This window comes from Hyla sarda, chromosome 4 (assembly GCF_029499605.1).
Source record: "Hyla sarda isolate aHylSar1 chromosome 4, aHylSar1.hap1, whole genome shotgun sequence".
Classification (NCBI taxonomy): domain Eukaryota; kingdom Metazoa; phylum Chordata; class Amphibia; order Anura; family Hylidae; genus Hyla; species Hyla sarda.
Window position 1 is genome coordinate 181,744,775 of NC_079192.1, and position 21,596 is coordinate 181,766,370.

The following is a 21,596-nucleotide window of genomic DNA, read 5'->3' on the forward strand; positions in this document are numbered from 1 at the left end:
GTCGCAGGGCAACAGAAACCATGGCCACCGCTGGACTGTAGCCAGGTAAGTTTCTTAAAGTACAGCCAAAATAATCTGTGAGTGGAGGCTAAAATATACTTGGAAGTGAAATGAAGCAGCTGTCATGAAACTGGTCAAGGCCCTTATCAACTTTACACCCTGTTCCAAATTATGATGCAAATTCTATTTAACCCCATACGGACACAGGGCATACAGGTATGCCCTGACGTCCTGGTCCTTAAGAACCCACCACGTGCCCGTACGTCCCTGGGAAATCATTTAGCAGGCACCCAGTGCACATCCCTGTGGGGTGTCCTGAGACCCCCCATGTTGGCAATCGCCGCGAATCACTGGTAAATTCAGACTGGCGATTAGCGGCCATTCCGGGTCAATCGGGTCTCCGAGACAGCACCTATCAAACTTTACCAGCAGTAGTGAGGTGGCATGCAACGACCGACCAATCACTGTCCTGCTGTGCGGTGATCACCGGTGATCGGGGTGGCGATCGGGGCCTTACTTACCTTGGAAGAGGTCAGCGGGGGTCCCCTCAGGCAACATCAGTGGCACAAGCAGGAGCAGCAGAGGTGGCAGGATACAGCAGGTGGTGAGGCCCATTCGCCTCCTGCTGTTGCTAAGCAACAACTCCCAGCAAGCACAGCCAAAGGGCATGCTGGGAGTTGTAGTTTTGCAACAGCTGGAGGTACAACTACAACTCCCAGCATGCCCTTTGGCTGTCTGTGCATGCTGGGAGTTATAATTATGCAACAGCTGGAGGTACATTTTTTTCTATGAAAAAGTGTGCCTCCAGCTGTTGCATAACTACAACTCTCAGCATGCACAGACAGCCAAAGGGCATGCTGGGAGTTGTAGTAATGTGCCTCCAGCTGTTGCATAACTACAACTGCCAGCATGCCCTTCGGCTATCAATGCATGCTGAGAGTTGTAGTTTTGCAACAGCTGTAGGCACACTGGTTGCAAAACACAGAGTTTGTTACCTAACTCAGTATTTCACAACCAGTGTGCCTCCAGCTGTTGCAAACTACAACTCCCAGCATGCACTGACAGACCGTACATGCTGGGAGTTTTGCAACAGCTGGAGGCACACTGGTTGCGAAACACTGAGTTAAGTAACAAACTGTGTTTTGCAACCAGTGTGCCTCCAGCTGTTGCATAACTACAACTCCCAGCATGCACGGACAGCCAAAGGGCATGCTGAGAGTTGTAGTTTTGCAACAGCTGGAAGTTTGGCCCCCCCCCCCCCCATCTCCCATGTGAATGTACAGGGTACATTCACACGGGTGGGGATTTACAGTGAGTTTCCCACTGCAAGTTTGAGATGAGGCAAACTTTCCACCGCAGCTCAAACTCCCAGCGGGAAACTCGCTGTGAACCCCCGCCCATGTGAATGTACCCTAAAAACACTACACTACACTAACAAAAAATACAAAGTAAAACACTACATATACACACTCCCCCCCCCCCCCCCCCCAATAAAAATGAAAAACGTCTCGTACGGCACTGTTTCCAAAATGGAGCCTCCAGCTGTTGCAAAACAACAACTCCCAGTGTTGCCAGACGGCCATTGACTGTCCAAGTATGCTGGGAGTTTTGATACAGCTGGAGGCACCCTGTTTGGGAAACACTGCTGTAGGGTTTTTTGGTTTCGGAGGCAAGTTTCACGCTTGCATACGAGTCTGTCCCTATGCAAATCCCTAATTTAGGCCTCAAATGCGCATGGCGCTCTCTCACTTCGGAGCCCTGTCGTATTTCAAGGAAACAGTTTAGGGCCACATGTGGGGTATTTTTGTACTTGGGAGAAATTGCCTAACAAATTTTTGGGGGCTATTTCTCCTTTTACCCCTTATGAAAAGGTAAATCATGCTGGTGTTGCCCCATACTCAGGGGCGGACTGACCGGCCGGTCCGTTCGGACGGGGACCGAGGGCCCGGCAGGGTAAAAGGCCCGCTGCTGCTCGGGATCCTGGACACTTGTCCCAGATCCCCAGACAGAAAAGCGCTGCCTTTCAGGTCCGGCAGCTAAATTTCGCCGCACTCCACTTCTAGCCCCCGGCCCCAAGTCCTATCCCCCGGCTCCAAGCTCCATCATCTGCGGCAGGGACACTGTCTCTTTAAAACAGCAATGCTTTCTGGGAGAGAAGTGCCGTGTACACGTCTGCTCCCTCCCCCGAGGTGTTTCTGCCTCAGCTCCTGTGCTCCGCGCCGTCTTCCTTGAGGAAAAGTTTAGCCACAACCCCCGGACATTCCTGGACCTGGAGCCGCCTGGGCAGAGGACAGAGCAAAGACAAGAAACACTGACCTGGTGAGACCCTGTGCCATGTGTCACATGTCTGCAAAACTGTATTTCGTCTTTTAATGTGTGCAACTGTCTGCTGTGTTCTGTATCTAATCCTGTCATGTGTGCAACTGTCTGCTGGGCTCTGTATCTAATCCTGTCATGTGTGCAACTGTCTGCTGGGCTCTGTATCTAATCCTGTCATGTGTGCAACTGTCTGCTGGGCACTGTATCTAATCCTGTCATGTGTGCAACTGTCTGCTGGGCTCTGTATCTAATCCTGTCATGTGTGCAACTGTCTGCTGGGCTCTGTATCTAATCCTGTCATGTGTGCAACTGTCTGCTGGGCTCTGTATCTAATCCTGTCATGTGTGATACTGCCTGCTGGGCTCTGTATCTAATCCTGTCATGTGTGATACTGTCTGCTGGGCTCTGTATCTAATCCTGTCATGTGTGATATTGTCTGCTGTGCTCTGCATCTAATCCTGTCATGTGTGATACTGTCTGCTGGGCTCTGTATCTAATCCTGTCATGTGTGATACTGTCTGCTGGGCTCTGTATCTAATCCTGTCATGTGTGCAACTGTCTGTTGGGCTCTGTATCTAATCCTGTCATGTGTAATACTGTCTGCTGTGCTCTGTATCTAATCCTGTCATATGTGATACTGTCTGCTGAGCTGTGTATCTAATCCGGTCATATGTGCAACTGTCTGCTGAGCTGTGTATCTAATCCTGTCATGTGTGATACTGTCTGCTGAGCTGTGTATCTAATCCTGTCATGTGTGCAACTGTCTGCTGAGCTGTGTATCTAATCCTGCCATGTGTGCAACTATCTGCTGGGCTCTGTATCTAATCCTGTCATGTGTGCAACTGTCTGCTGAGCTGTGTATCTAATCCTGTCATGTGTGCAACTGTCTGCTGAGCTGTGTATCTAATCCTGTCATGTGTGCAACTGTCTGCTGGGCTCTGTATCTAATCCTGTCATGTGTGCAACTGTCTGCTGAGCTCTGTATCTAATCCTGTCATGTGTGCAACTGTCTGCTGAGCTGTGTATCTAATCCTGTCATGTGTTATACTGTCTGCTGTGCTCTGTATCTAATCCTGTCATGTGTGATACTGTCTGCTGGGCTCTGTATCTAATCCTGTCATGTGTGCAACTGTCTGTTGGGCTCTGTATCTAATCCTGTCATGTGTAATACTGTCTGCTGTGCTCTGTATCTAATCCTGTCATATGTGATACTGTCTGCTGAGCTGTGTATCTAATCCGGTCATATGTGCAACTGTCTGCTGAGCTGTGTATCTAATCCTGTCATGTGTGATACTGTCTGCTGAGCTGTGTATCTAATCCTGCCATGTGTGCAACTGTCTGCTGAGCTGTGTATCTAATCCTGCCATGTGTGCAACTATCTGCTGGGCTCTGTATCTAATCCTGTCATGTGTGCAACTGTCTGCTGAGCTGTGTATCTAATCCTGTCATGTGTGCAACTGTCTGCTGAGCTGTGTATCTAATCCTGTCATGTGTGCAACTGTCTGCTGGGCTCTGTATCTAATCCTGTCATGTGTGCAACTGTCTGCTGAGCTCTGTATCTAATCCTGTCATGTGTGCAACTGTCTGCTGAGCTGTGTATCTAATCCTGTCATGTGTTATACTGTCTGCTGTGCTCTGTATCTAATCCTGTCATGTGTGATACTGTCTGCTGGGCTCTGTATCTAATCCTGTCATGTGTGATACTGTCCGCTGAGCTGTGTATCTAATTCTGTCATATGTGCAACTGTCTGCTGGGCTCTGTATCTAATCCTATCATGTGTGATACTGTCTGCTGAGCTGTGTATCTAATCCTGTCATGTGTGCAACTGTCTGCTGAGCTGTGTATCTAATTCTGTCATGTGTGCAACTGTCTGCTGGGCTCTGTATCTAATCCTGTCATGTGTGATACTGTCTGCTGTGCTCTGTATCTAATCCTGTCATATGTGATACTGTCTGCTGAGCCTATGTATCTAATCCTGTCATTTATGCAACTGTCTGCTGAGCCTATGTATCTAATCCTGTCATGTGTGATACTGTCTGCAGAGCCTGCGTATCTAAATCCGTTATGTGCGATACTGTCTGCTGAGCCTGTGTATCTAAATCAGTTATGCATGATACTGTCTGCTGAGCCTGTGTATCTAAATCTGTCATGTGTGATACTGTCTGCTGAGCCTATGTATCTAATCCTATCATGTGTCATACTACTGCTGAGCTGGGGGCTGGACGGACCATTAAGCTATAGAGGCCATGTGAGATAGGCCACAATAAGGGGCCCTGAGCGGAGGAAGAGGGAGCAGAGGAGTCATGAGGGTTTAGGGCAGGGGTCCTCAAACTACGGCCCACGGGCCACATGCGGCCCGCGGTGCGCATTTACCCGGCCCGCCGGGTGTTTTTAACTCAGGACATCCCTGTGTTCCGAAAGATGCTTTCAGAACACAGGGACGCCTCTGTTAAGGCCCTGCGTTTACTATAAAAACGCAGGGACCGCCGGGAGCTAGCGCACGCAGGGACATCACTGACGTCCCATGCGTGCGCCCATGGCAACGGAGCGCGGAGGAGCCGTGAAGAAGTAAGAAGGACGCACGCTGGCAGTTGGTAATCAGCTTCGGTGTTCCGACCACCGATCCTCCGGTCCTGCTATGGCCGGAGCGGTGGTCGGAACACTGAAGTGGGGCAGTACACAGGCATACAGCCTCCAGCCATACTGTATCGCTGGAGGCTGTATGCCTGTGGGGGAACTATACTGCACCTAATGTGGGGGGAACATACTGCCAACGTAATGTGGGGGACTATACTGCCAGCCTAATGTGGGGGAACATACTGCCAGCCTAATGTGGGGACTATATTGCACCTAATGTGGGGGGACATACAGCCAGCCTAATGTGGGGACTATATTGCACCTAATGTGGGGGAACTATACTGCAAACTAAATGTGGGGGGAACTATACTGCCAACCTAATCTGGGGGGAACTATACTGCCAACCTAATGTGGGGAAACTATACTGCCAACCTAATGTGGGGGGAACTATACTGCCAACCTAATGTGGGGGAACTACAACCTAATGTGGGGAACTATACTGCCAACTTAATGTGTGGGAACTACAACCTAATGTGGGGGAACTACAACCTAATGTGGGGGAACTATACTGCCAACCTAATGTGGGGGAACTATACTGCCAACCTAATGTGGGGGAACTATACTGCCAACCTAATGTGGGGGGAACTATACTGCCAACCTAATGTGGGGGGAACTATACTGCCAACCTAATGTGGGGGGAACTATACTGCCAACCTAATGTGGGGGAACTACAACCTAATGTGGGGGGACTTATACTGCCAACCTAATGTGGGGGGACTTATACTGCCAACCTAATGTGGGGGGGACTTATACTGCCAGCCTAATGTGGGGGAACAGCTTGCTCTTTCTGAGTGTTGCTGTGTAAGAGGGGGCGTGAAAGAGCAGTTTCAAAAACTGTGATTATCTGTTGTGCGGAGTGAATCTGTGGAGTGGGTGCGACTGCCTATAGCCCACATTCATATTTTGGGGGGAGGAGGAGTAGATTGGGCACAGGTGTATAAATCTTAGCTTGGGACTCTTATTGAGAGCTTGCTCTTTCTGAGTGTTGCTGTGTAAGAGGGGGCGTGAAAGAGGAGTTTCAAAAACTGGAGTTTGAAAGCAGGAGGTTGAGATCGCTGTGAGTGTTAATTTCTGAACGCACAAGGTCTACAAAAAATTTTTAAGTGTAATTTTGACTGTCTGTTTTTTCCTATACATTTGTGAAATCCCCATTACTAGATGGCCTCCATGTTGGAAAATGCAGTCCAATGTACATCCTGTTCAATGTATGCAATCCTTGAACAACAGTTTGAGGGTGCATATTGTTGTGCGAGATGTGTGCTAGTTGTCCGTTTGGAAGCCCAGATCCTGCATCTAGAGGGGCGACTGGCAACAATGAGAAGCATTAACAACATGGAGAGGAGTCTCCTGCTCACTGAGCAGGCACTCTCGGGAGTAGAGGTGGGGGAGGACAGTGGGACGGAGTTGCAGGACAGTCAGGCAGTTAGCTGGGTTACAGTTAGAAAGAGGGGTAGGGGAAAAAGTGTCAGGGAGGCTAGTCCTGAACTGGCACACCCCAACAAGTTTGCCCGCTTGGCAGATGAGGGGGATGCCATTACAGAGCTAGGAGAACTGCAGCAGGATACCACCTCTGACCGCCAGGGGGGTGTCTGCTCCAGTAAGGAGGGAGGGAGGAGTACAGGGCAGGCCAGACAGGTACTAGTGGTGGGGGACTCAATTATTAGGGGGACAGACAGGGCAATCTGTCACAAAGACCGGGATCGCAAGGATAGAATGAACAGAAAAGGTGGTGGAGTCTGTCTGTATGTAAGAAGTGGTATGAAAGTCAGTGTGAACGATGCCATAGTGTGTGATGATTCTGAGGATGTGGAATCACTGTGGGTAGAATTACAAAAGGAGGGAAATATTGAAAAAATAGTATTTGGGGTAATCTACAGACCCCCTAATATCACTGAAGAGATAGAAGTTCAGCTTCATAAACAAATAGAGAGGGCCGCCCGGGCAAGTACGGTGGTAATAATGGGAGATTTTAACTATCCAGATATAGATTGGGGTCCGGGGTTGGCTAAAACTACAAAGGGGCGACAATTCCTAAATTTATTGCAGGATAATTTTATGGGCCAGTTTGTGGAGGACCCAACAAGAAGTGATGCCTTGTTGGATCTGATCATTTCCAACAACGCAGAGCTGGTTGGTAATGTAACTGTGCGGGAAAACCTTGGTAATAGCGACCACAATATAGTTACTTTTGACTTAAAATGTAGAAAACAAAGACAGACGGGGAAAGCAAAAACATATAACTTTAAAAAGGCAAATTTCCCTGGGCTGAGGGCTGCACTACAGGACATAGACTGGGGGGAGGTGTTCTCAAATACTGATACAGAAGGTAAATGGGACATCTTTAAATCAACTCTAAATAACTATACAGCTAAATATATACCAAAGGGGAACAAATATAAACGATTAAAACTAAATCCTACATGGCTGACACATGATGTTAAAAGAGCAATAAACAACAAAAAAATAGCCTTCAAAAAATACAAATCTGATGGGTCAGCTATAACATTTAAACAGTACAAGGAGCTTAATAAAATCTGTAAAAATGTAATAAAAACAGCAAAAATTCAAAATGAGAGACAGGTGGCCAAAGAAAGCAAAACTAATCCTAAATATTTTTTTAGACATATAAATGCAAAAAAACCAAGGACAGAGCATGTAGGACCCCTTAATAATGATAATGGGGAGGTTGTCACAGGCGATCAAGAGAAGGCGGAGCTACTGAATGGGTTCTTAGTTCTGTATACACTATGGAAGAAGGAGCTGACATTGGCCAGGTCAGTGCTGGTAACACATCATGTAATGTACTGAACTGGCTTAATGTAGAGATGGTACAAGGTAAGTTAAGTGATATAAATGTAAGCAAATCCCCAGGACCGGATGGACTACACCCAAGAGTTCTTAGAGAGGTAAGTTCAGTAATATCTGTACCCCTGTTCATGATATTTAGAGATTCTCTGGTGTCTGGTATTGTGCCAAGGGACTGGCGCAAGGCGAATGTGGTGCCAATCTTCAAAAAGGGCTCTAGGTCTTCCCCAGGAAACTATAGACCGGTAAGTTTAACGTGCATTGTGGGTAAATTGTTTGAAGGACTTATAAGGGATTACATACAGGAATACATAGGGGATAATTGTATTATAAGTGATAGCCAGCATGGGTTTACTAAGGATAGAAGTTGTCAAACCAATCTAATTTGCTTTTATGAAGAGGTGAGTAGAAGCCTTGACAGAGGAATGGCTGTGGATATAGTGTTTCTGGATTTTGCTAAAGCATTTGATACTGTCCCTCATAGACGTCTGACAGGTAAGTTAAGGTCTTTGGGTTTGGAAATTTTAGTTTGTAACTGGATTGAACACTGGCTCATGGATCGTACCCAGAGAGTGGTGGTCAATGATTCGTACTCTGATTGGTCCCCGGTTATTAGTGGTGTACCCCAAGGTTCTGTACTGGGCCCGCTGTTGTTTAATTTATTTATTAATGATATAGAGGATGGTATTAACAGCTCTGTTTGCTTCGTATGTCTTAGGGGGGATTAAACTGGCAGAGTCACTGGTAGAGAAGGATCTGGGTGTACTTGTAGATCACAGACTACAGAATAGCATGCAATGTCAGGCTGCTGCTTCCAAAGCCGGCAGGATATTGTCATGTATCAAAAGAGGCATGGACTCAAGGGACAGGGACATAATACTCCCCCTTTATAAATCATTGGTACGGCCTTACCTGGAATATGCTGTTCAGTTTTGGGCACCTGTCCATAAAAGGGACACTGCGGAGTTGGAAAGGGTGCAGAGACGCGCGACTAAACTAATATGGGGAATGGAACATCTTAGCTATGAGGAGCGATTAAAGGAGTTACAATTGTTTAGTCTTGAGAAGAGACGTTTAAGGGGGGATATGATAAACGTATATAAGTATATTAATGGCCCATACAAAAAATATGGAGAAAAACTGTTCCAGGTTAAACCCCCCCCAAAGGACAAGGGGGCACTCCCTCCGTCTGGGGAAGAAAAAGTTTAGTCTCAAGGGGCGACACGCCTTCTTTACCATGAGAACTGTGAACTTATGGAACAGTCTACCTCAGGAACTGGTCACAGCAGGAACAATTAACAGCTTTAAAACAGGATTAGATACATTCCTGGAACAAAATAAGATTAATGCTTATGAAGAAATATAAAATCTCATCCCTTCCCCAATATCGCGCCACACCCCTACCCCTTAATTCCCTGGTTGAACTTGATGGACATATGTCTTTTTTCGACCGTACTAACTATGTAACTATGTAACTATACTGCCAACCCTAATGTGGGGGAACTATACTGCCAACCCTAATGTGAGGGAACTATACTGCCAACCCTAATGTGGGGGAACTACAAACTAATGTGGGGGGATCTATACTGCCAACCTAATGTGGGGGGAACTATGCTGCCAACCCTAATGTGGGGGAACTATACTGCCAACCCTAATGTGGGGGAACTATACTGCCAATCCTAATGTGGGGGAACTATACTGCCAGCCCTAATGTGGGGGAACTACAAACTAATGTGGGGGGATCTATACTGCCAACCTAATGTGGGGGAAACTATACTGCCTACCTAATGTGGGGGAGCTGTGCTGCTTACTTAAAGGGGTAAACCACTAATAAGATATATGTGTGCATTGGAATTTGTTCAGTTTTTTTTTTAACTATAGTCCGGCCCTCCAACAGTCTGAGGGTCCGTGAACTGGCCCCCTGTTTAAAAAGTTTGAGGACCCCTGGTTTAGGGGTACGATGGGGTCAGATGGGTCTGGAGGAGGAGGGGACAGAGGGGTCTGGAGGAGGAGGGGACAGAGGGTTCTGTAGGAGGACATAGTGGTCTCAGGACAGAGGGGTCTGGAGGAGGAGGGGACAGAGGGGCCTGGAGGAGGGGACAGTGTTCTCGGGACAGAGGGGTCTGGAGGTGGACACAGTGGTCTCAGGACAGAGGGGTCTGGAGGAGGACAAAGTGATCTGGGGGGATAGAGAGGTCTGAAGGAGGATTTAGGGGTCTTGGGGAAAGGGGTCTGGAGGAGCATTTAGGGGTCTGGAGGAGGAGGGGACAGAGGGATCTGGAGGAGGACAGAGGGGTCTGGGGGGAAAAGGGGTCTGAAGGAGGATTTAGGGGTGCAGGGGACAGATGGGTCTGTAAGGGATATATTTAGGGGGCACAGTATCTGGCAGGGTTATAATAATTATTGCCTTCTTATGGAGGATGAGGATCTGCGGTGCCTAACCTATGATCTGCTTGTGTCAGACTCTGCAGAGAAGATGGAGCTGGAAGAAGTCCTGACGTCTGGACCAGATAAAGAAAAGAAAAGACAACAGAGAAGATATCACTCAGGTCACTGATATCATTGTGTGTTCTGTCTGACTGTCCCATCAGAGCTGTAGTCACTGATATCATTGTATAGTCTGTCTGACTGTCCCATCAGCTGGAGTTTATTGTACGTTCTGCAGGGATGATGGGTGATCATGTACTCCACCTGTGGCTCTGCAGCTATTACAGAACTACAACTCCCATCATGCCTAGGGCTCTCCAGCATAGTCCAAAATGATGGGAGTTGGGAGGTCAGGCAGCACACTGGGTTGGCACAATCCTTTGTAGTGGACACTATTATGTTTTACGGGTCTCTTGTATGGTACAGCTATGTACTGAGCACACAGCCTATGTACTACTATACTATGTCATGGCACACAGTGTGTGGCTCTAGTATACCCTAGCGGCACATTGTGTGACATTATTATACCCTAGCGGCACATTGTGTGACATTATTATATCCAGGCAGCACAGTGTGTGACATTATTATATCTACAATAGGTGGAGGTCGGCACTTCCCTAGTTTGGTGGTGCACGTGGATGGATCAAGCCCAGAACATAGTAGAGAAGTAATCCCAGCACTCACCATATGTTCAAGGATATGCAATAAGCTACAATAAATATATTGTAAGTGCTGGAATTACTTCTCTACTATTATTATTGGTAGCACAGTGTGCAGCCCTGTTATATCTAGGAGGGACAGTGTCCGGCACTGTTAAATCCTGGTGGCATATAGAGTATGTAGAATTTTATAATTGCCCCCCCACCCCTTCTTTTGTGCTAGGGATGTTTGGGACCCGCTACGTACAGGTGGCCGTGATGGGGCTAGCAGGCTTGTACTTCATGATCATCAAGTACACTAACGACCCATTAGTGTAATGTATAAGTATAATATTTTGTGTGATGGGGTGAGACATGAGGAGGGATTTGGGTGCAATGGGGGCATGGCCAGGGCGGAGTCTTGCAGGGGGCCCTTGCTTTATTTGGTCCGGGGGCCCTGAGTGTTGTCAGTCCGCCCCTGCCCATACTTTTCATTTTCACAAGAGGTAAAAGGAAAAAAAAGACTTCCAAAATTTGGAACGCAATTTCTTGCGGAAATACCCCATATGTGGACGTAAAATGCTCTGCGGGCGCACAACCAGGCTCAGGAGTGAGAGCGCACTATCTACATTTGAGGCCTAAATTGGTGATTTGCACAGGCGTGGCTGATTTTACAGCGGTTCTGACATAAATGCAAAAATATAAATACCGACATGTGACCCCATTTTGGAAATTACACACCTCACGGAACGAAACAAGGGGTATAGTGAGCCTTAACACCCCACAGGTGTTTGACGAATTTTCATTAAAATTGGATGTGAAAATAAAAAATGTTAAAATTCTATTAAAATGCTGGTGTTACCCTAAATTTTTTAAGGAAAAAAGCCCCACAAAATTTGTAACTCCATTACTTCTGAGTATGGAAATATCCCATATGTGGATGTAAAGTGCTCTGTGGGCGAACTACAATGCTCAGAAGAGAAGGAGCGCCATTGAGTTTTTAGAGAGAGAATGTGTCCAGAATTGAAGGCCATGTGTGTTTACAAAGCCCCCATGGTGCCAGAACAGTGGACCCCCCCCACATGTGACCCCATTTTGGAAACTACACCCCTCACGGAATGTAATAAGGGGTGCAGTGAGCATTTACACCCTACAGGTGTCTGACAGATTTTTGAAACAGTGGTCCGTGAAAATGAAAAATAAAATTTTTCTTTTGCACAGCCCCCTGTTCCAAAGATCTGTCAAATGCCAGTGGGGTGTAAATGCTCACTGGGTTTTACCTTTACGGCAAACAGATATTTGAAGCTTCTGGTGCCTCTGGAGTCCCATGGACATCAAGGTGTAGAGTCCTTCAGAGTCTTGCAACTGTGAATAAACCTTCTATTCGCCGACCACTAACCAATGCTCACAAGCAAAAGCTGCTGCATTGGGCAGAGAAATACATGAAGACTAATTTTCAAACAGTCCTGTTCACTGATGAGTGCCGTGCTCCCCTTGATGATCCAGATGGATGGAGTAGTGGATGGTTGGTGGACGGCCACCCTGTTCTAATGTTTAAAAAAATACTGTTATCATTAGGAGGTTTGTTCAATAAAATTTGAATCGTACTCTTTATAGTTAATAACATGAGAATTATGCTGACTGTTATTTACATCAATTATTTAGGTAAATGAGAAAAATATAATTTGCATAATAATTTGGAACAGGGTGTAGACTGAGAACCTCTTGCTACTCCCAGAAAATGGTAAATTTTTGGCACATATGGAAAAAGCTGCTGCGTTTTCCCATGCCTCCATGTGCATATTAACACCGGCAGGCATCTACCAACAACCAGGGATACTTTATGCCGCGTTATTTTGGTGTGAATAGTTCTAAAATGGGCAAGTTGTAATAGTTACCATGGGTTACTGCATGTCACCATAACTGAGCCCTAAAAACATCTTAAAACTACTTGCATACATTCCTTATAGTGTTAGAGGTGTTAGGCAGTGTTATAAATGTGTTTAGAGGCTTATTTCATTGCCGGTTCCATTGCCGGCGAACCAACCTTTTCAAAAGTTCACTCAACTCTAATTATAAATAACATTTGTGGGGGGATGATTCTGTCTAAAGGACAATACCAGCAGGGGTGTAATTAAAGAGGGTGCAGAGGGAGGTGTTGCACCCATACCTATGAATCTAATAGGGTTCATATTGTGTCTTCTCAATATAAGGGGAATAGTACTATCAAAAAAGCTTTATAGTTGAGGGCCTGTTACAGATTTTTGCATTGGGGCTAAGATTCCTCTCTGTATACTGTACAAAGTATTAGAGCCACAGAAGGAAATTGCTTAGCTGTAAATATTTGGTTATTAAGTCAGTTTCTTCTTGTTCTATGTTCAATCAATCACCCTTATATTTATATACTTTTTAAATGAATATAATATTTAGAGATAATGTTAAATGCTCATAGGACAACTTAGTATCACTAGGAAAAGGTCACGTCAGGTTTACAGACAGTCATCTATAGTGATTGTGTATTTATTACTTAAAAGTGAGTTAAACGTGAGCTTAGATAAAAGTGATAAACATAAATAAATAAAATGGTATGGTACCTGGAGTTCCAGACCTGTTGGACACCCTCAAACCCCCATATGCATCATCACATATAACTATGAGGATTATAGTGGTACTTTTGTACCATCTAAGTTCTCAGCTAAGTTCTCAGCTGCAATTTAACTAGTGAGGGGAAAGCTAATAATGAACTGACAGACATATTGGAGAGTTATGAATACAATGTCAAGCATAGATTGACACCAGGGAGGTAATTATTGATGGCTGTGTCAGGTGCAAGTTTTGAAACAAACCCTAGGTTCATTAAAAAAAAAAAAGTTTGGACCTTTTTGCAGGTCACCGCGCTCTCCGAATAGGCAGAAAGGAGTGTGGCTTTGTGCAAAAGGGCTCAAAACTCCCTGCTCCTAATTTAATATAATATACACCTATAAACAGGAACATTTGTAATTGAAATCTGCACCAGTGCTGAGCAGGTTTAGATTTCTGAGGCTGCAACACAGGCATGGGCACCTCTCAGTAAATCCAACGTAGCAAACGGGTAGATGTTTACATAAGATCGGAATATGAAACACCGGTTTGAGTAAATCCCTCTCATGATGTGCATAGACACACATCCCATAAATCATGAAAAATGCAATAGTGTGGGAACCTGGGTATTTTCTACTACCACATCTCCTTAAAAAGTCTCTGCATGGGCCCCAAGGCATGTCATGACTGCTCCCACCCCAAAGGAAAAATGATGACTACTCCTAAATGTGACTTGTCTCTGCAGAGTATACTCCATATTAATTGTGTCCCCTGTTAAATTTATAACCCCCCCCCCCCCCCCCGATATTAGTAGTGCCCCTCATATATAAATAGTGCCCCTCATATATAAATAATGCCTCCCCTGGGGCCCTCAGAAATAAAAAATGCCACCCTGTACCCCCTCATATATTTGATGCCCCCTTGTGTGACCTCATATATTTATAAAGCTTAACACCCCCAAAACCAAGACAGACCGCATCGATAGGGCTTGGATTATATACATATGTGGCCATGGGACTGAATAAAACTCTTAATACTTTTGTCCAAATAGTGTATACAATATCCATATATATAAAAAAAACTATCTACACAGTATATATAGGTTGTCCAAATTGTCCAATCACAGTGCTAAATAGTTCAAGTATACTAAAAAGTATATGTAGTGTTAACATTCCACAGTGCATAATAAAGTGCATCAAGTTCATAGTCTATAAACTTGATGCACTTTATTATGCAATTATATCAAATGTCGAAGAGACCTTTATACAATTGTCGCATAGAGCAGGGTTGACCTGCCCTGTGATAACTTCTAAATCTGGCCTGTGTGATATTTCTGCGACATTTCCAAAAAGTCGCACATGATAAATCACGTTCTAAACACAGAAAATGTTGCACAGGGCCAGTCTGCGACTTTTATGCGACAAATTTGGGCGAAAAAGCAGTTTGCTAAATTCCCCTCATAGTGTGGTTAGCATGGCTGCCTTTTAAACGGTAGTTCTGGGTCGCATTACTGAGAAGAGTTACATCTTGTTTCTTGACTTTAGGAACAGAGTGATATTAATGTGATTTTCTCTGCAAACTGAATAATGAATATAAAATGCTGGGAATAGAGTTTTGGAATTACTTATATGTAAAATCTAAATGCAAGCACCCTCATATGATCTCCTTAGTTATACATCATTATGAGGCAGATTTCTTTTCACATAACCCTTTAATGAGGTTATCCAGGTATTAAAAATTCTCTCTCTCTCCATTATGCTGGGGCCACAACGAGAAAAAAAAAACACATACCTGCCTACTTTGTTCTCTTAGTAGTCCTCCTGTGAAGTTTTTCTGTGAACACTCTGGCCACTGCTTCCGAGACGTACCAAAACATTGGTTGCAGTGGTGTCCCGCCTAAGTCACCGATTGGCTGAAAAAATGCAAGTTTCTTTATGAAGCCATTCATCTTGCGGTCAAACTGACATGTTATCTCGATTCTTCAGGTCAGTATGAATACAACCATACACAATTTATTTAGGCTTTTTATGATTTACAAAAATAAAATAAGTTTTTTTTTTTATCAAAATTGCCCTGTTATGAACCCCTATAACTTTCTTAGTTTTTTTTTTTTTTACTTGTGAAAATAGAACTGTTTTGAGGATCATTTGGAAACTCCAGCCTAACCCAAGAGCCAGACTGTTACTGCATAAAATGGGCGGCGTCCGTTGCTGCCGTGGCGCTGTGTCTGCGGACGGGTGCGGCCCATAGACTGGTTTGAGTGGCACTGGGGCCGCTCTGCCAGTGGGTCGTCCCCCCCCCGTGGGCACTGGTGTCGCGGCGGTGGTGGTCGCCGCCCAGTGCTACGCCATTTTATGCTAGGGATGTTAGGGACCCACTCTGAATAGGTGGCCTTGACGTAGCGAGTGGGCTTGTACTTTTTGATCAAAAATGTATACTAACAACCTGTTAGTTTTTGATATTACGCTGAGAAGCAATCAGATCATTATACAAGATTGTAGATGTGCGCCATGTCTGTTTTCTACCCTAATTTACTAATCTGTTTACCTTTCTGGCACCAGTTGATTAAAAAAAAAAAAAAGGTTTTCCACCGGAGTACCCCTTTAATCTTTCAAATGATCACGGCATCTAAGGCATTAGCAGGTCTCTGAAACTCACCAGACCACACACGGCATGACCTGCTGCCATTCACTTGTATGGTCTGCCGTCTGGCAGGCTGTACAAGGGATCATCTATATCACTAATCAGTGTGCTAATCCCATTGCATAGCATAAAAACATTTGAATCATCCATTTAAAGAAACAAAATTAAACCTATTTGGTATCGACGCCTGCGGAAATGTCCAAACTGATAAAATATAGTTATAATAATTTCGTACGGTGAACGGCGTAATAATAAAAGAATATAAATTAGTAAAAGTCACGTATGCCCAAAATTGGAACCAATAAAGACCATCACAGATCACTGTACAAAGAATGAGCACTCATACAGGCCCGTATACGGAAAAATAAAAAAATAACAGGGGTCAAGATAGGGAAATCGAAAAGATATTTATTTAAAAAAAAATAGTACAATATTTGTAAACCATATAAACATGGGAATCATTTTAATTGGAATGACCCACAAAATAAAGAGAACATGTCATTTTTACTGTAAAAACAAATGTGAAGCGCCACTCGTGAAATGCTACTTGTGGAAGGCCTGGCAGTACTGGCCCTGGGCTAACTACATGTGTGGTGTGCCTTTAAAAACTTACAGTTCGTGATGCCAGGGTAGTGTTGACCTCCATGTTTCAAGGTTAGCGAGATCCTCCTGGGCCAGATGCTGGTGCGTTGAAATACCCAAAGATGCAAGGTTACGGAGAAAATGTGTCTTTACGAGGTTAGGAACAGCTGGTAAAGTCCTTTACAAAGCAGGTCAGAGTAAAGGAGAATGCAGAGACACGCTGAGACTTGCTACTTGACTTGACTGACTTGTACTTGAATTGACTGGAACTTGGATTAAGACAACCTGTGCTGACTTTAGACTGACTGAAAAATATTCCCCAGGACCTTCTAGCTTATCACCAGGCTTGGAACGGTACCTGTGCGATTGGGTTCTTGAGAATTTTGTGGCTGGAGATTTTAGAGGTCTCCTCAAGATCACCTCAGAAGTTTCTTTCTTTCTGGCAATATATACCAGACAGGAACACATTATTTACTGGGACACCAAACAAAGCCCCCAGGAAGCTGCAAAATTACTGTTTTCTTTACAATATCCTCCCCAAATAATTTTTTGGCTGTGCTGTAACATTTTTTGGTAAAATGAAAGGCATCATTACAAAGTAAAATTGGTTGGGCAAACAACAAGCCCTCATATGGGTGTGTAGATTAATTCAAACAAGACAACAGTGGAAAATAAGTAAGGTAGGCTTTTGGCACTGCATACTGTAATAGATTAAAGAGTAGCTCCCACAATCAGTTTTTTTTCTGTCCCTACCTATTGGTTATCTATCCCTAACCCTCTCCCTGCCTTTTAAAAATTCTGTTATACCTTGCAAATGAGACTTTTTGGGCTCTTCTGTTTTCCTCTGTCGGAAGCCGACTTCCCCAGCAGGCGCGACGTCACTGACGCCTGCTGGGCGCCGACTTCCGCCCTCACTTCATCTATGCTGCGCTCCTGTCGGGAACACGCATAGATGAACAGCAAATAGCACGGCAGGCTGCTCCGGGGTCTCCTCCTCCCTGTTTAGCAGTACAAGTGTTATCCAGGGAGAAGGAGTATAGGAGTAGCCTGCCGTGCAACATACAACTGCCGAGACCCGGGACTGTACTAATGGAGCCTCAGCGCAGCACTGATATAGTGTCTCCATTTCACTTTTCATGCCGGGGGAGGGCTGCGCACAAATCCAGGGAGCCAATGCGCACAGCCCCGGCCTTCACTGCGCTCGCTCCCGTCTGCCTGTCTGATTTACAGGCAGGGAGCAAGCACAGGCAGACTGAATTAGGACCAATTGCCCGGCCGGCATTGGTCCTAATTCACTCGTGACGTCATGGCCGACTGCAGCCGGCCACTAGGAGGGAGACCCCTAGTGGCCGCTTTTCAAATGTAAATTAAACCATTTTAAGCAACAACAAAAAAATAATAATAATGAATCTTTATTAGAGATATGTTATAATACAGAAGTACTACAACATACAAAAAAAATGTTGATGACAGTGCCCATTTAACCCAGGATATCACCCTGTGGCTAGACAGAAAAGAACTTCCTCTGTAGTATACAGCAGCTGATAAGTACTGAAAGGAATAAGATTTTGAAGTAGAAGTAATTTACAAATCTGTTTAACTTTCTGGCACCAGTTGATTTAAAAAAAATTTTTTCCAGCAGAGTACCCCTTTAAGGTACTCCAATGGATAGGGGACAAGATGTCTGATCGCAGGGGGTCCGGCCGCTGGGAATGTAATGCAATGTTTCCCACCCTGGGTGCCTCCAGCTGTTGTAAAACTCCACCTCTGTGCTAAGAGCATGTGAGCTCTGCTATTCCCCCTGCACACACTGCTGCCACCATTCTGCTCCATGATAACTTGGTACCAGCCCCTCTTGGAGGGGAGGGGGGCATTTATACAGGTCGGTTATTATGTGATGACGAATTCACTCGTCCACACATATAAACATACTATGTGCTGTTTGCTTAGTCCAAGCTTCCCAGCCTACAAACCAGTAAGTGTCCGGCATCCCCCTACAGCGCATGCGTCCCTGTCAGCGATTGGCCTGGGATAGTTCACGCCCACAAACATGCCTTCTCCTAGGAAGCGGCTTAGGGCGTGACGTCATTGTCTTAACATCCGCCGCTGTCTTCTGATTAGCCCTGAATGCGGCAGTGGGGCAGGGACAATATTAAACAGATTCCATTGGCTGATGACCCAAAGCATCGCACACCTACTGGGCGGGGCTAGCCGAGGAGCTCCACGCTCATTGGTGAACACTTTTGAAAGGAGGCGGAGTCTCTCTGGTCATCCGGAAGTGCTGTGTTGCTGATGTGGCCGGGGGCGGAGTCTGTAAATCAGGGATACGGGAAGAAGTCTGTGTGATCTGAGGCGAACACGAGAAATCCCCCGACGAGGCATAGTGGGGTACACGGGCACACGTCCAGGGTGATCCAGGGAGAGGTAATGCCAGGGAGGGCACAGCTTCTATCTAGGGCTGGCACAAGCCTGTTCTTCCTTCACCTGTATACATTACATAGAGGGGCTTATTAACTCTTCCTGCACTTACCACTAAACACATACCTGCCTTTCCTGCCCACTTACTTACATGGCAGTGCATGAATCTAGCCCAGTGATGATATTAGTGTGCATGGTACTACTACCCCCATCAGTTCAGTGGATCACCAGATGAGAATATTGTCCCCCCTGTATTATCATCCGCATCTTACATCCCAAAACTGTTATCATCCCTGAAATCTGAATAGTGTATCGTCACATGTGTAGTTACAGGCGTCATGTTGTGTCTTTGTGCCATCTCTTTTCCAGCATCGGGCACTGTTACTAGAGATGAGCGAACTTACAGTAAATTCGATTCGTCACAAACTTCTCGGCTCGGCAGTTGATGACTTATCCTGCATAAATTAGTTCAGCTTTCAGGTGCTCCTGTGGGCTGGAAAAGGTGGGTACAGTCCTTGGAGACTCTTTCCTAGGACTGTATCCACCTTTTCCAGCCCACCAGAGAACCTGAAGGCTGAACTAATTTATGCAGGATAAGTCATCAACTGCCGAGCCGAGAAGTTTGTGACAAATCGAATTTACTGTAAATTCGCTCATCTCTAACTGTTACCTTGTGCCCAGTACTATTTAGATGTAGTCTCTATAAGTGACCTCTGTTTCCCTACCAGGGTGCCTCCAGCTGCTTCAAAACTACAACTCCCAGCATGCCTGGACAGCCTTCGGCTGTCCAGGCATGCTGGGAGTTGTAGTTTTGAAACAGCTGGAGGCACCCTGGAAGGGAAACTGTGACTTAATCCATAGAAGGTTATACTTTGCTTATAGTAATACTAGCAGAGTACCCGGTGCATTGCATTGCCCAATCTTCCTACCTAAACCTTGTGGGAGAGAAAAGGCAACGCTCCCGTCCTCGTGTCCCGTCCCTCACACAAACTATTCTCTGCACCTGCCTGCTGGACAGTCGTCTGGTTGTTTAGAAGTCCCGGGCAATCTCTGCAGCCCCAGAGTAACGTGATCAGGAGATGTACTGGAAGTCCCATAGACTTGCATGGGGCTTCAGACAAAACCTCCCCACCCTTATATGGGTTAGGGTCATAAAAGTGACGTGTACCAAGTTCCAGCTAAATATCCAGCCATTTGGAAGATCCTAGAACATACATACGCACGTGTTAAGTTTTACTGTCTCTGCATGCTGGGAGTTGTAGTTTTGCAACAGCCTAATTAATTAATAATAATTTCTTCTTAATTTTGTTCCAGCTGTTTCATGTTGTCTTTATCTTATCAAGCTGTAGGCACACTGGTTGGGAAATATTGCTTTAAGGGGACCCCCACATTGTAGCAATCTGTGATGGACAGTCCTGTTAGGCGACAATCTCTGCCCTAAAATGTGTGGCTTTCAGCTTCTATAGTTGATTATGCTGCATATTGATTTAAAGGGGTACTCCAGTGGAAAACTTTTTTTATTTTTTAAAGGAGAACTCCAGAATATAAAAATTGTCCCCCATACTGCCGGCGGTAAAAAAAATAAAGATGTACATACCTTCCTCCGCTACCCTGGGGCCTCCGGTAACCGGCTCCGGTCTCCACCGTGATCCTCTTCCTGGTTGCCGGTGGTCGGCGAGTCATACTGCACTCAACCAATCACCGCCCGCAGTGAAGTCCCGACTCGGCCGGCGATAGGCTGAGCGGCAATGTGACATTTTCGGCCCCGGCAGCAGGTGCCGGTGTAGTGAAGAATTTGTGTCTTGAAGCGTTCTCACACTGCCGCTCAGCCTATCACTGGCCGAGTCAGGACTTCACTGCGGCCGGTGATTGGCTGAGCGCAGTATGACTCACCGACCACTGGCAACCAGGAAGAGGATCGTGGCGGATACCGGAGCCGGTTACCGGAGGTCCCGGGGGAGCGGAGGAAGGTATGTAAAACTTTATTTTTTTACTGCCGGCAGTATGGGGGACACTTTTTATATTCTGGAGTTCTCCTTTAAGTCAACTGGTGCCAGAAAGTTAAACAGATTTGTAAATTACTTCTATTAAAAAATCTTTATCCTTCCAGTACTTATTAGCTGCTGAATACTTCAGAGGAAATTCTTCTCTTTTTGGAACACAGAGCTTTCTGCTGAATCACGAGCACAGTGCTCTCTGCTGACATTTTTGTCCATTTTAAGAACAGTCCAGAACAGGAGAAAATCCCCATAGCAAACATATGCTGCTCTGGACAGTTCATAAAATTGACATAGATGTCAGCAGAGAGCACTATGGTCATGATGTCAGCAGAGAGCACTATGGTCATGATGTCAGCAGAGAGCACTATGGTCATGATGTCAGCAGAGAGCACCATGGTCATGATGTCAGCAGAGAGCACTGTGTTCCAAAAAGAAAAGACTTTCCTCTGTAGTATTCAGCAGTTAATAAGTGCTGGAATTATTAAGATTTTTTTAATAGAAGTAATTTTACAAATTTGTTTAACTTTCTGGCAACAGTTGATTTAA

The 21,596-nt window shown here is 45.4% G+C and overlaps 2 protein-coding genes across 4 annotated transcripts in view; one reads left to right on the forward strand and one right to left on the reverse strand.

Moving 5' to 3' along the window:
* The window catches only part of LOC130368786 (guanylyl cyclase-activating protein 1-like), a 77,748-nt gene that overhangs the window by 50,069 nt on the left and 6,083 nt on the right, over positions 1–21,596 (reverse strand). The window contains exon 3 of one of the 2 annotated variants that reach the window (XM_056573002.1): positions 15,199–15,319. The gene's annotated coding sequence lies outside the window, so the exon portion shown is untranslated. Of the gene's footprint in view, positions 1–15,198; positions 15,320–18,605; positions 18,641–21,596 lie in introns of those variants that run through there. The other variant, XM_056573003.1, reaches the window with a different exon arrangement.
* GOLGB1 (golgin B1) overlaps positions 18,912–21,596 on the forward strand; it is a 61,118-nt gene continuing 58,433 nt past the window's right edge. Inside the window, exon 1 of one of the 2 annotated variants that reach the window (XM_056573001.1) lies at positions 18,912–19,056. The gene's annotated coding sequence lies outside the window, so the exon portion shown is untranslated. The remainder of the gene's footprint in view (positions 19,057–21,596) is intronic. The other variant, XM_056572999.1, reaches the window with a different exon arrangement.